At 37.6% G+C, this 8,971-nt stretch overlaps 4 non-coding genes across 4 annotated transcripts; all 4 read left to right on the top strand.

Annotated features, from left to right (window-relative positions):
- The first annotated feature begins 4,002 nt into the window (after positions 1–4,002).
- On the top strand, positions 4,003–4,162 carry LOC147564537 (U1 spliceosomal RNA). The gene has a single exon (XR_015231692.1). It is a non-coding gene; the product is annotated as a U1 spliceosomal RNA (small nuclear RNA).
- A 431-nt stretch (positions 4,163–4,593) lies between these two features.
- LOC147564538 (U2 spliceosomal RNA) lies at positions 4,594–4,791 on the top strand. Its single transcript, XR_015231582.1, has one exon. It is a non-coding gene; the product is annotated as a U2 spliceosomal RNA (small nuclear RNA).
- Positions 4,792–6,645: 1,854 nt separating this feature from the next.
- LOC147564539 (U1 spliceosomal RNA) lies at positions 6,646–6,805 on the top strand. The gene has a single exon (XR_015231689.1). It is a non-coding gene; the product is annotated as a U1 spliceosomal RNA (small nuclear RNA).
- Positions 6,806–7,238: 433 nt separating this feature from the next.
- Positions 7,239–7,436, top strand: LOC147564540 (U2 spliceosomal RNA). Its single transcript, XR_015231572.1, has one exon. It is a non-coding gene; the product is annotated as a U2 spliceosomal RNA (small nuclear RNA).
- The last annotated feature ends 1,535 nt before the right edge of the window (positions 7,437–8,971 follow it).

The raw sequence follows: 8,971 nt of genomic DNA on the forward strand, positions 1-8,971 counted from the left end.
GAAGTTTATTTTTATTAATAAAACATCGTGCGATGTTTGTCTATTGTCTAAGTTTTCACGACTACCTTTCGATTAAGTACATCTTCTTCTAGACCATTTGAACTCGTTCATGCGGACTTATGGGGTCCCTTTTCTATCCCATCTCACTCCAGATGCCACTATTTTTTAACCTTAGTTGACGATTTCTCTCGTTGCACTTGGTTATTCTTAATGACACACAAATCCGATACCTTTAAATTAATCTCCAATTTTTCCGTTTTTGTTTCAACACAGTTTAGTACTTCTATCTCTCAACTACCACAAGCACCAAAATTTTTGCTTTCGGGGCACTCTTGGTTGAAGTAGCGTGTGATAGGAGACCCATAAATCTGAGACAGAAGAGGGTCTAGTTCTTGTGGCTGGTTGGGTGGGTGTTTTCTTGTTGGAGTAAAGGCTTGATTGTCGAAAACAAGTTATCCAAATTTGGGAGGTGAATATGTGGAAGAAATAGAGTTGCGGGCAATTGACATGAGTTATAGTATATCCATAAATTTGAGAGGAGACTATGAAGATATTGTGATGTAGATAAGGTGGAACTCTATCATCGTCATCCAGTGCCGAATCAGTCCTCCCTGACCATTGTTGATGTCAATTTCTTTAGTCTATTCGAGTTAGTTGATTAGGGCTGGTGAGCTTTCCTTTTTATTTTTTTAACTTAACCTGTTTGGGTCAATGCAGGGAAATATGGGTTTGAAAAAGAATTGTTGTTCCTTCCCATTAGAACACATATAAGCTTCTCTAAAGAAATGTGGTATTCATTTCTTCCGAGTCAATAGATTGTATGGCGATTCTTTTCTTTAGTATTATATATAAACCATATTATGATATATATCAACAAGTCTATTCTCACATAGTTGTCGGGGGAAATGAAAAGACTTGTGAACCAATGATCGGAATACACATCTTTAGGTTAATCTGATAAGAACCTTCAAGTTCTTCTCTAGGCCAGCCAAAGATAAACGTAATACTAATATAAAACTTTGTTAATAACTTCAATATTCATATCCATATCTAACTACTATGAACTCAGCCATATATATAGGCTATAACTAGACAATTTAGACTCCAACTAGGACTCCTAATTAGACATCAACTAGGATTCAATATTTAGAAATATAGAAACTCCTAGGACTCCTAATTAGACATCAACACAATTTAGACTCCAACTAGGACTCCTAATTAGACATCAACTAGGATTCAATATTTAGAAATATAGAAACTCCTAGGACTCCTAATTAGACATCAACTAGGACTCAATATTTAGAAATATAGAAACTCCTAAATTACTTAGAACTCTAAAATATAGAAACTCCTAATATTAAATAACTATGGAATGTCTTTCAAAATATAGAAACTTCTAATTCTAAATATAGAGAATATCTTTCTCTATCATTCCTCCTCCCTTGACAACATCCTTGCCCTCAAGGATGTTCTCGATCATGTCAACACCGGGTCTCCTTCATCTTCGACGATTGGTATTTCATCATCAATCGGAATATTGAGTATAAGTGTCTTCTTCAAAACAGAAGCGTGAAAAGCAGGATGATTTTTAGTTCCCTCTGGCAATTCCGAATTATACGCTACAGGACCGATTCTTTCGAGTATTTTATATGGACCATAATACTTTGGAGATAACTTTTGAGACACACTTCTTATTGTAGAACTTTGTCGATACTGTTGTAACTTTAAATGCACATACTCTCCTAATTGCCATACCACATCCCTCCACCTTTTGTCAGCATATTGTTTCATCTTATTTTGGGTAATATGAAGATGACTCTTAAGGGTAGGAAGAAGTTGACACAATACTCCAAATGATCCTTGCCTATCAAGTCGTTGCATGGCATGGCTACTAACGGTCTTCACTTTCCTTCTTCTTACACCTTCCAAACTAAATTTTTTACCTCGTACAGTAAATTTCATTGTTAAGTACTTGAAATCCCAAGTTATTGGTCCAAGTGTTTGTAGCCAACTTACTCCCAATACCATATCACAACCACCAAGTTTTAGTATATAAAAATTTCCCGTGAAGGCATACTGATTAATTTTATACTCTAGATTAACACATTGCCCTTCACTAGCAATTCTTGATCCATCTGCTACCATAACTTCAAAAGAGTTTTCAAGTACAATTTTAATACCTAGCTTCTTAGGAATGGAAGCGTCAATAAAATTATGTGTACTACCTGAATCAATTAAAACGATAACTTGAGCTCTTTCAATTTCTCCTTGGACCTTCATGGTTTGTGGTGCGGGGGAGCCGTCCAATGCATGCATAGAAATCTCCACACGTTCTTCTTCTTGTGTGTGCATCTTTTCATCAACTCTCTCCGTTTCAGTTTGATTTGCATCGTCATTCTCTTCTTCTTTCTCAATGAGGAATAAAGTTTGTGTCTTACATCGATGACCGCGATGGCACTTCTCATCACAATTATAGCACAATTGTTGTTTCCTTCTTTCTTCGGCCTCAACTAATGTGAGTCGGCGAATTACTGGTGCTTCATTATTAATCTGGTTTGGTATCGCTGGTGGTCTTGAGTTCAGTGGTTCTGCGTTGATAAAGGGTTTTGGTCTTGTAATATCTATATATCTTTGGTGCCTCAAATAGACGTTTTCATCTTGTAATCTTGCTATAGACATTGCATCATGTAAGTTTACTGGATTAAAGGATTTAGTTTCTAGTCTAACCTCGTCTTTCAATCTACTCATGAAACAACTCATTACAAAACTATCTGGTAAATCATTAACCATGTTTGAAAGACGCTCAAACTCTTCTTGATATTCAATGTAGGACCCTGTTTGTCGTAATTTTGCTAGTGCAGCCCCTGCATCTTCATACATTGTTCTCCCGAAACGACCTACAACCGCTTCGACAAACTCTTCCCATGAACGAAAATAGTTACCTCTTCTAGCCCATCGATACCATTGTAATGCTTTTCCATCCAAGTAACTGATTGCAAACTGAATCTTTTGGTTTTGTGCAGTGTCATAGAACTAAAAATATTGTTCAGCTTGAAAAATCCATCCTTCTACATCTGATCCGTTAAATCGTGCAAAATATAATCTTTCACCTTTAAAACGATCACTTCTTTAAGACACAATCTCTCTATTTTCGACCAATCGACCAATTTTCTCAATCAATAATGATTGATTTACCGTCATCTCAGTCATCTTCTCCGCTAATTCACCTAATTGTTTCTTCATTCTTTCACTTTTTTTTTTGAATTTGTACCAAAAATAAGATTCTCTAACGAAGATAAAAAGTAGTGCGAAAGCGAATGATAGGAGCGTCTGCTCTGGATACCAATTGATAAGAACCTTCAAGTTCTTCTCTAGGCCAGCCAAAGATAAACGTAATACTAATATAAAACTTTGTTAATAACTTCAATATTCATATCCATATCTAACTACTATGAACTCAGCCATATATATAGGCTATAACTAGACAATTTAGACTCCAACTAGGACTCCTAATTAGACATCAACTAGGATTCAATATTTAGAAATATAGAAACTCCTAGGACTCCTAATTAGACATCAACTAGGACTCAATATTTAGAAATATAGAAACTCCTAAATTACTTAGAACTCTAAAATATAGAAACTCCTAATATTAAATAACTATGGAATGTCTTTCAAAATATAGAAACTTCTAATTCTAAATATAGAGAATATCTTTCTCTATCATAATCGACCTAGAGTCTTGGGATGGAGACAAGAGCGGAACATCTGGTTTATCTGTGTAAATTGGAACACATATGTGATAAAGTCAACATGTAGTTATTTGGGCTCGATCGAGCTAACTTCCTTCAAAGTCACTCGAACTAGGCTTCAATTCTAGTAAGTGGGAATATGTTAAGTTGTTGTGCCGTATCAGAACTTGATAGTCCCACATCTATCAAGGAAAACAAAAATATGTATAGAGTAGTTGTACAAGACAAAATGGATGAGTAACATTAAAACATACTTACCTGGACGGGGTCAATGGTTGATCAAGAAGAATCATGGCCAAGGTTAGTGACCTCCATTGCACTTAGGAGGGGCACTCGCCTAAGATCTACCCAAGTGGGGGAGTCTACGTCATAATTTGTGATAGAGGGGGTACGCGTTCGCGCGGCCCCTGCCAATTTTATGTTTAATGTTTGAAACGGTGGAATCTTATACAGATTAAATTTGTAATATTTTCCCCAGGATGGAACCAACTTGCTATCCTCTTATATAGATTAAATTTGTAATATTTTCCACAGATGGAAACGAGTCCACCGAAATCACAAAATAGGCTATTGGAGTAGAAATTCGGTGGGCCAAGACCGAGAGGTCTCTTGTACAATCGGTGGACTCGGGGCGAAAGTTCTCTTGTGAATTCGGTGAGCTCGTACCGAATTCACAGGGAGGGGCCTTTTAACAAGAATGGGAGGCCCCTTTAAAACTTTCCTTAGTCGAATCAATAAGCATAACTATAGGGTGGGTCGAAATAGTCCCACACAGATAAGTTAAAGCAACCATGGAAGTTGAAAACTGTTATAAAAACAAAAAAGAGATGATGTAGAAAGCATAACTTTCTCGGCCTTTTGGCTAAGATCAAGTGTAGTATCTGTTCTTATCAGTTTAATATCTAATATGTGGACCATTGGTTAACACGATATTAAATTAATTTTTTTCATGGGGGAGGGTCCATTACAGTAGCTTGCTGCTGGGGCTCTCGAGTGTCGTCATTGCATTGCACTACTGCATTGGCCTGGCGCACCCCTACCAATCCTTAACTTCCAAAATTTCATGTGTTTCCGGTGGCATCTCAGGTGTAGCCTTTGAGTTAAAGCATCTCAGCAAGTGGGTATTCATGTCATTGGGAGGTTGTGCTGATCAACCTGCAACTAAATTCAATCCACCGACTATGACTCTGTTTATGTATTATTAATAGGTTATAGGAGTGGATGGTTTGGGAGATCATTGCTACAATATACCCTGTAGTTTTGAATCTTTATGTATATTATGTGCAGACGAAAAAAATGACTTTTTTTTGTGAATCAACTAATGCGGCTACCAGAGAGGAGTTTCTCGGCAACTGAAGGGTACTTTTGAGCAAAATCTGCAGAAGCATTATAAGTAGAAGAACCAACTTTATCTCTTCATACCGCTCAAATTTGGATCACTTGGCACATACCGCTAGCGAAAACAGTTACAAAACGAACAAAAACATAACTCCAGACCTCTTTATCCTTGCACTCAAATTGCACTTTGTTCACCTGGGCACTCTTATAATTGAGGGTTTGCCTTTGAGCACCTTCAGTTTTGTTTGCGGCAAACTCGTGCTTGTTCAGGTTCTTAAGTTTGAAGTGGAAATCAACCTCAATATGATTCGTCCTTGCGTTGTAACAAGATTATTGGCTACATGATTAGCACTAACATTATCATGAAAGAGCTTTGAGGAAGGCGAAACATGGATGCCGACTTCAACAGGAGATAACCCCACCCAAAAGGACCTCAGAGGCAACATTGGTCAATGCCTTATACTCTACCTCAACACAGGACCGAGCAAGAGTTTGTTGCATCATCCAAGTTCATACCAGCACAGAAGAACCAAGAAACGCACGGACTTCATAGGTTGATTTCCTCAAATCAAGGGACCTAACCCAGTCCGAGTCAAAATACGTTGTAAGAGAAGTAATATCACCTTTGCGTATCAGAAAGCCGATTGACCAATTTTAGGTGAGAATTGCATGGAGAATGCATAAACTGGGCGAAATAGTTCACCCTAAAGGCAATGTTCCCCCAGTTAAGGTGAGATAATGTAAAGCACAAACAATGTTGCGATACTGAATTATATCTTCAAGTAAATCCCCATCCAAAAAAGAAAATTGAGGACACTGCCGGAAATATGAGTGAGAAAATTCTTGCAATCAAGCATATCTGACTTCTGCAGAAGCTCCAAGGTATACTTCTATAGGGTCGGCAGTAAGAATCCTCAGTTCGATTAACCTCGATACCGAAGTAAGACAGAGACCTAAGCACTGTCTCGTCATAATAAAGCAAGAATGAATGTGTCAGTCTCATTCTTATGACAACTATACTCTAAAAGAAAACCAGCAAAGCGCTTAAACAAAACTCTAACAGCCTCTTTCGGGGCGTATAAAGATCTTTTGAGATGACAAACGTAATTCAGATGAGTTATTGTAACATAAAGTTGCTTCTCCGGACTACTAAAACAATTGGCTACAGAGGATTGAATAGACTTAGCACTACTGAACAAGTAAAAATGATTGAATTGTATATTTTAACAATTCTTTCCATTGTATTACGAAAATCAGACGACAATACTCATAAACTACTTATTTTTGTGATAAAAGAAATGCATATTGTTCATTAATATAGTCATGGAGCTAAAACTCATTTGTTTTGTCATTTGGGGTGGGACAGATGAGGTCATGGAGATACATGTATTATTTGGGCTTGATGGAGGTACACTTCCTCCTACAAGTTACTCGAGCTAGGAATATGTTAAGTTGTTGTGCCGTATCAGAACTTGATAGTCCCACATCTATAAAGTGGAAGAAAAAGCTATGTAGAGCAGTTGTACAAGATAAGGTGTATGAGTAACATTAAAACATACTTACCTGGACGGGGTCAATGGTTGATCAGGAAGGACCATGGCCTAGGTTAGTGACCTCCATTGCACTTAGGAGGGGCACTCGCCTAAGATCTACCCAAGTGGTGGAGTCTACGTCATAATTTGTGATAGAGGGGGTACGCGTCCGCGCGGCCCCTGTCAATTTTATGTTTAATGTTTTAAATGATGGAAGCTTATGTAGACTAATTCGTAATATATTCCACCGGCTGGAACAAACTTGCCATCCTCTTTTTGTGTTTACAACAATTGCAATAACTCGGAATAACAATCGCTTTGTGTGGTTGTTCTTCATGAATCTAATGAACTAAATTGAATTGATATAATCTCGTTAGTTTTAGCGGTCTATCCTTATTCTCTAGTTTAAGAGAAATAGTCCCTGGATGAAAGTCTTTATCCTCTAGTTTAAGAGCAATAGTCACCGAATGAATGAAAGTCGCTTTTGGAATTTAATTGAATCAACCAATAAGCATAACTATATGGTGGGTCGAAATAGCCCCACACAGATAAGTGAAAGCAACCAAGGAAGTTGGCTACTATTATAAAAACACACAAGAGATACAGCAGAAAGCATATACCTTTCTCGGCCTTTTGGCTAAGATCAAGTGTAGTATCTGTTCTTATCAGTTTAATATCTGATATGTGGACCATTGGTTCACACGATATTAAATTAATTTTTTTCATGGGGGAGGGTCCATCACAGTAGCTTGCTGCTGGGGCTCTCGAGTGTCGTCTTTGTGTTGCACTATTGCATTGGCCTGGCACACCCCCTACCAATACTGAAATATTGAAGTTTCTCTATTGTATGACATTCTTCGTTCAGATGAAACAGTTGATCAAGCTTATATTGGAGGAAGCTCAAGAAAAGGACCTTTAGACTGTTCCGAAATGCATCGAAGGTATTGCATCTCCTGTGGAATAAGAAAACTGAAACTAGGTAAGAATACCTGCAACTACTTTTCAATGGTCCATCTATCCACCACTTTTGTGTAATAATATCCATTATCAATTGTCCTTCCATAGTGAAAATAGTAAAAAAAAAAATATTCCTAAAAGTCCCATTTGAGAGCCTAAACAATGGAATCACTTCCAAAGTGTGTTGATAGTCGCGTTGAATATAAGTATATAAGAAGACTTCTTCATTGCCGTCCGGGGCAGCAGCAGGTGGCAACTCTACTACTAGTAAAACTATTAGTACTGTCTCTTTTTCTTCTACTTTTGTGTTTGCAGTAGTCTCCGAGTATCCTGATATTAGTGGCCATGGAATTGAGTTTGTGTTTGCAGTAATCTCCGAGTATCCTGATATTAGTCTCCGTAGAGAGTAATTAGGATAAAATATCTGATTTATTGATTATTAACAAGTTATACTTATAGGATGTACATTATGATTACAAGAAGATATGTTGGATAAATACAATAACGAAAATTCTAAAATCAAATCAACCAAGATCTTCGTCCGTGTTTTCTTTCCTTAGTTGATATGAGGGTGTTCATTGCTCGAGGCACCCACTCCTTTATACGTCTTTCCCCGCTGTTAAAGTACTTCTTGGCTGGAGAGTATTGAACAGACTATGCACTATTAAACATGATTGAATTATATATTTGTAGCCTTCTTCCCATCATCTTTTGCGAACCACTACACGACAATATAACTTACAAACTACTTGGTTTTGTGATCAAACTATACATTGTGCAAGCTTTACAATAGTTCTGATTGATATTGGAGAAGATGAAATCTGGTTGTGTATGTAGATAGGCATTGAAATCATGAGAAGTGTGATTCAGGATTTTGCTAGAACTCATCTGTTTTGGCATTTGGGATGGGACAGATGAAGTCATGGGGTATTGGGGTGTATATAGTTACTAGGCCCGCATGACCCGTGCATCCGACAGGAACAATTTTGTGAAGCACTGTATGTGTCATAAAAGAATTAGAGAAAGATACTTAAGAATTATGATTTCGTTAAGTACTTTAGGAATTCAATTTCTCTGGAGGGAGGTGAGAAATTTGGGCGAACCTTTGGCATTTGTCACATCGTTTGGCATTATCAACTGAATCAACCCTCATGGTCGTCCAGTAGTAGCCAACAGTCAGAGCCCTATTGGCTAAGCTGCGACCACCAGAGTGGTTGCCACATTCTTCCTCGTGTAATTCTTTTAAAACATACTTACCTTATTCTGGAGTGATGCACTTGAGGTAAGGGCGTGAATACGACCTCCTTAGTAGTTGACGGTCGAGTATACAAAATCTCACAACCTTTGCTTTTAGTCTTTTCGCTTCATTTTTGTTTGAGGGAAGGTCGTTAT

Source organism: Eschscholzia californica, unplaced genomic scaffold (genome assembly GCF_041429995.1).
Source record: "Eschscholzia californica isolate CP2 unplaced genomic scaffold, dmEscCali1.0.p SCAF_1, whole genome shotgun sequence".
Classification (NCBI taxonomy): Eukaryota; Viridiplantae; Streptophyta; class Magnoliopsida; order Ranunculales; family Papaveraceae; genus Eschscholzia; species Eschscholzia californica.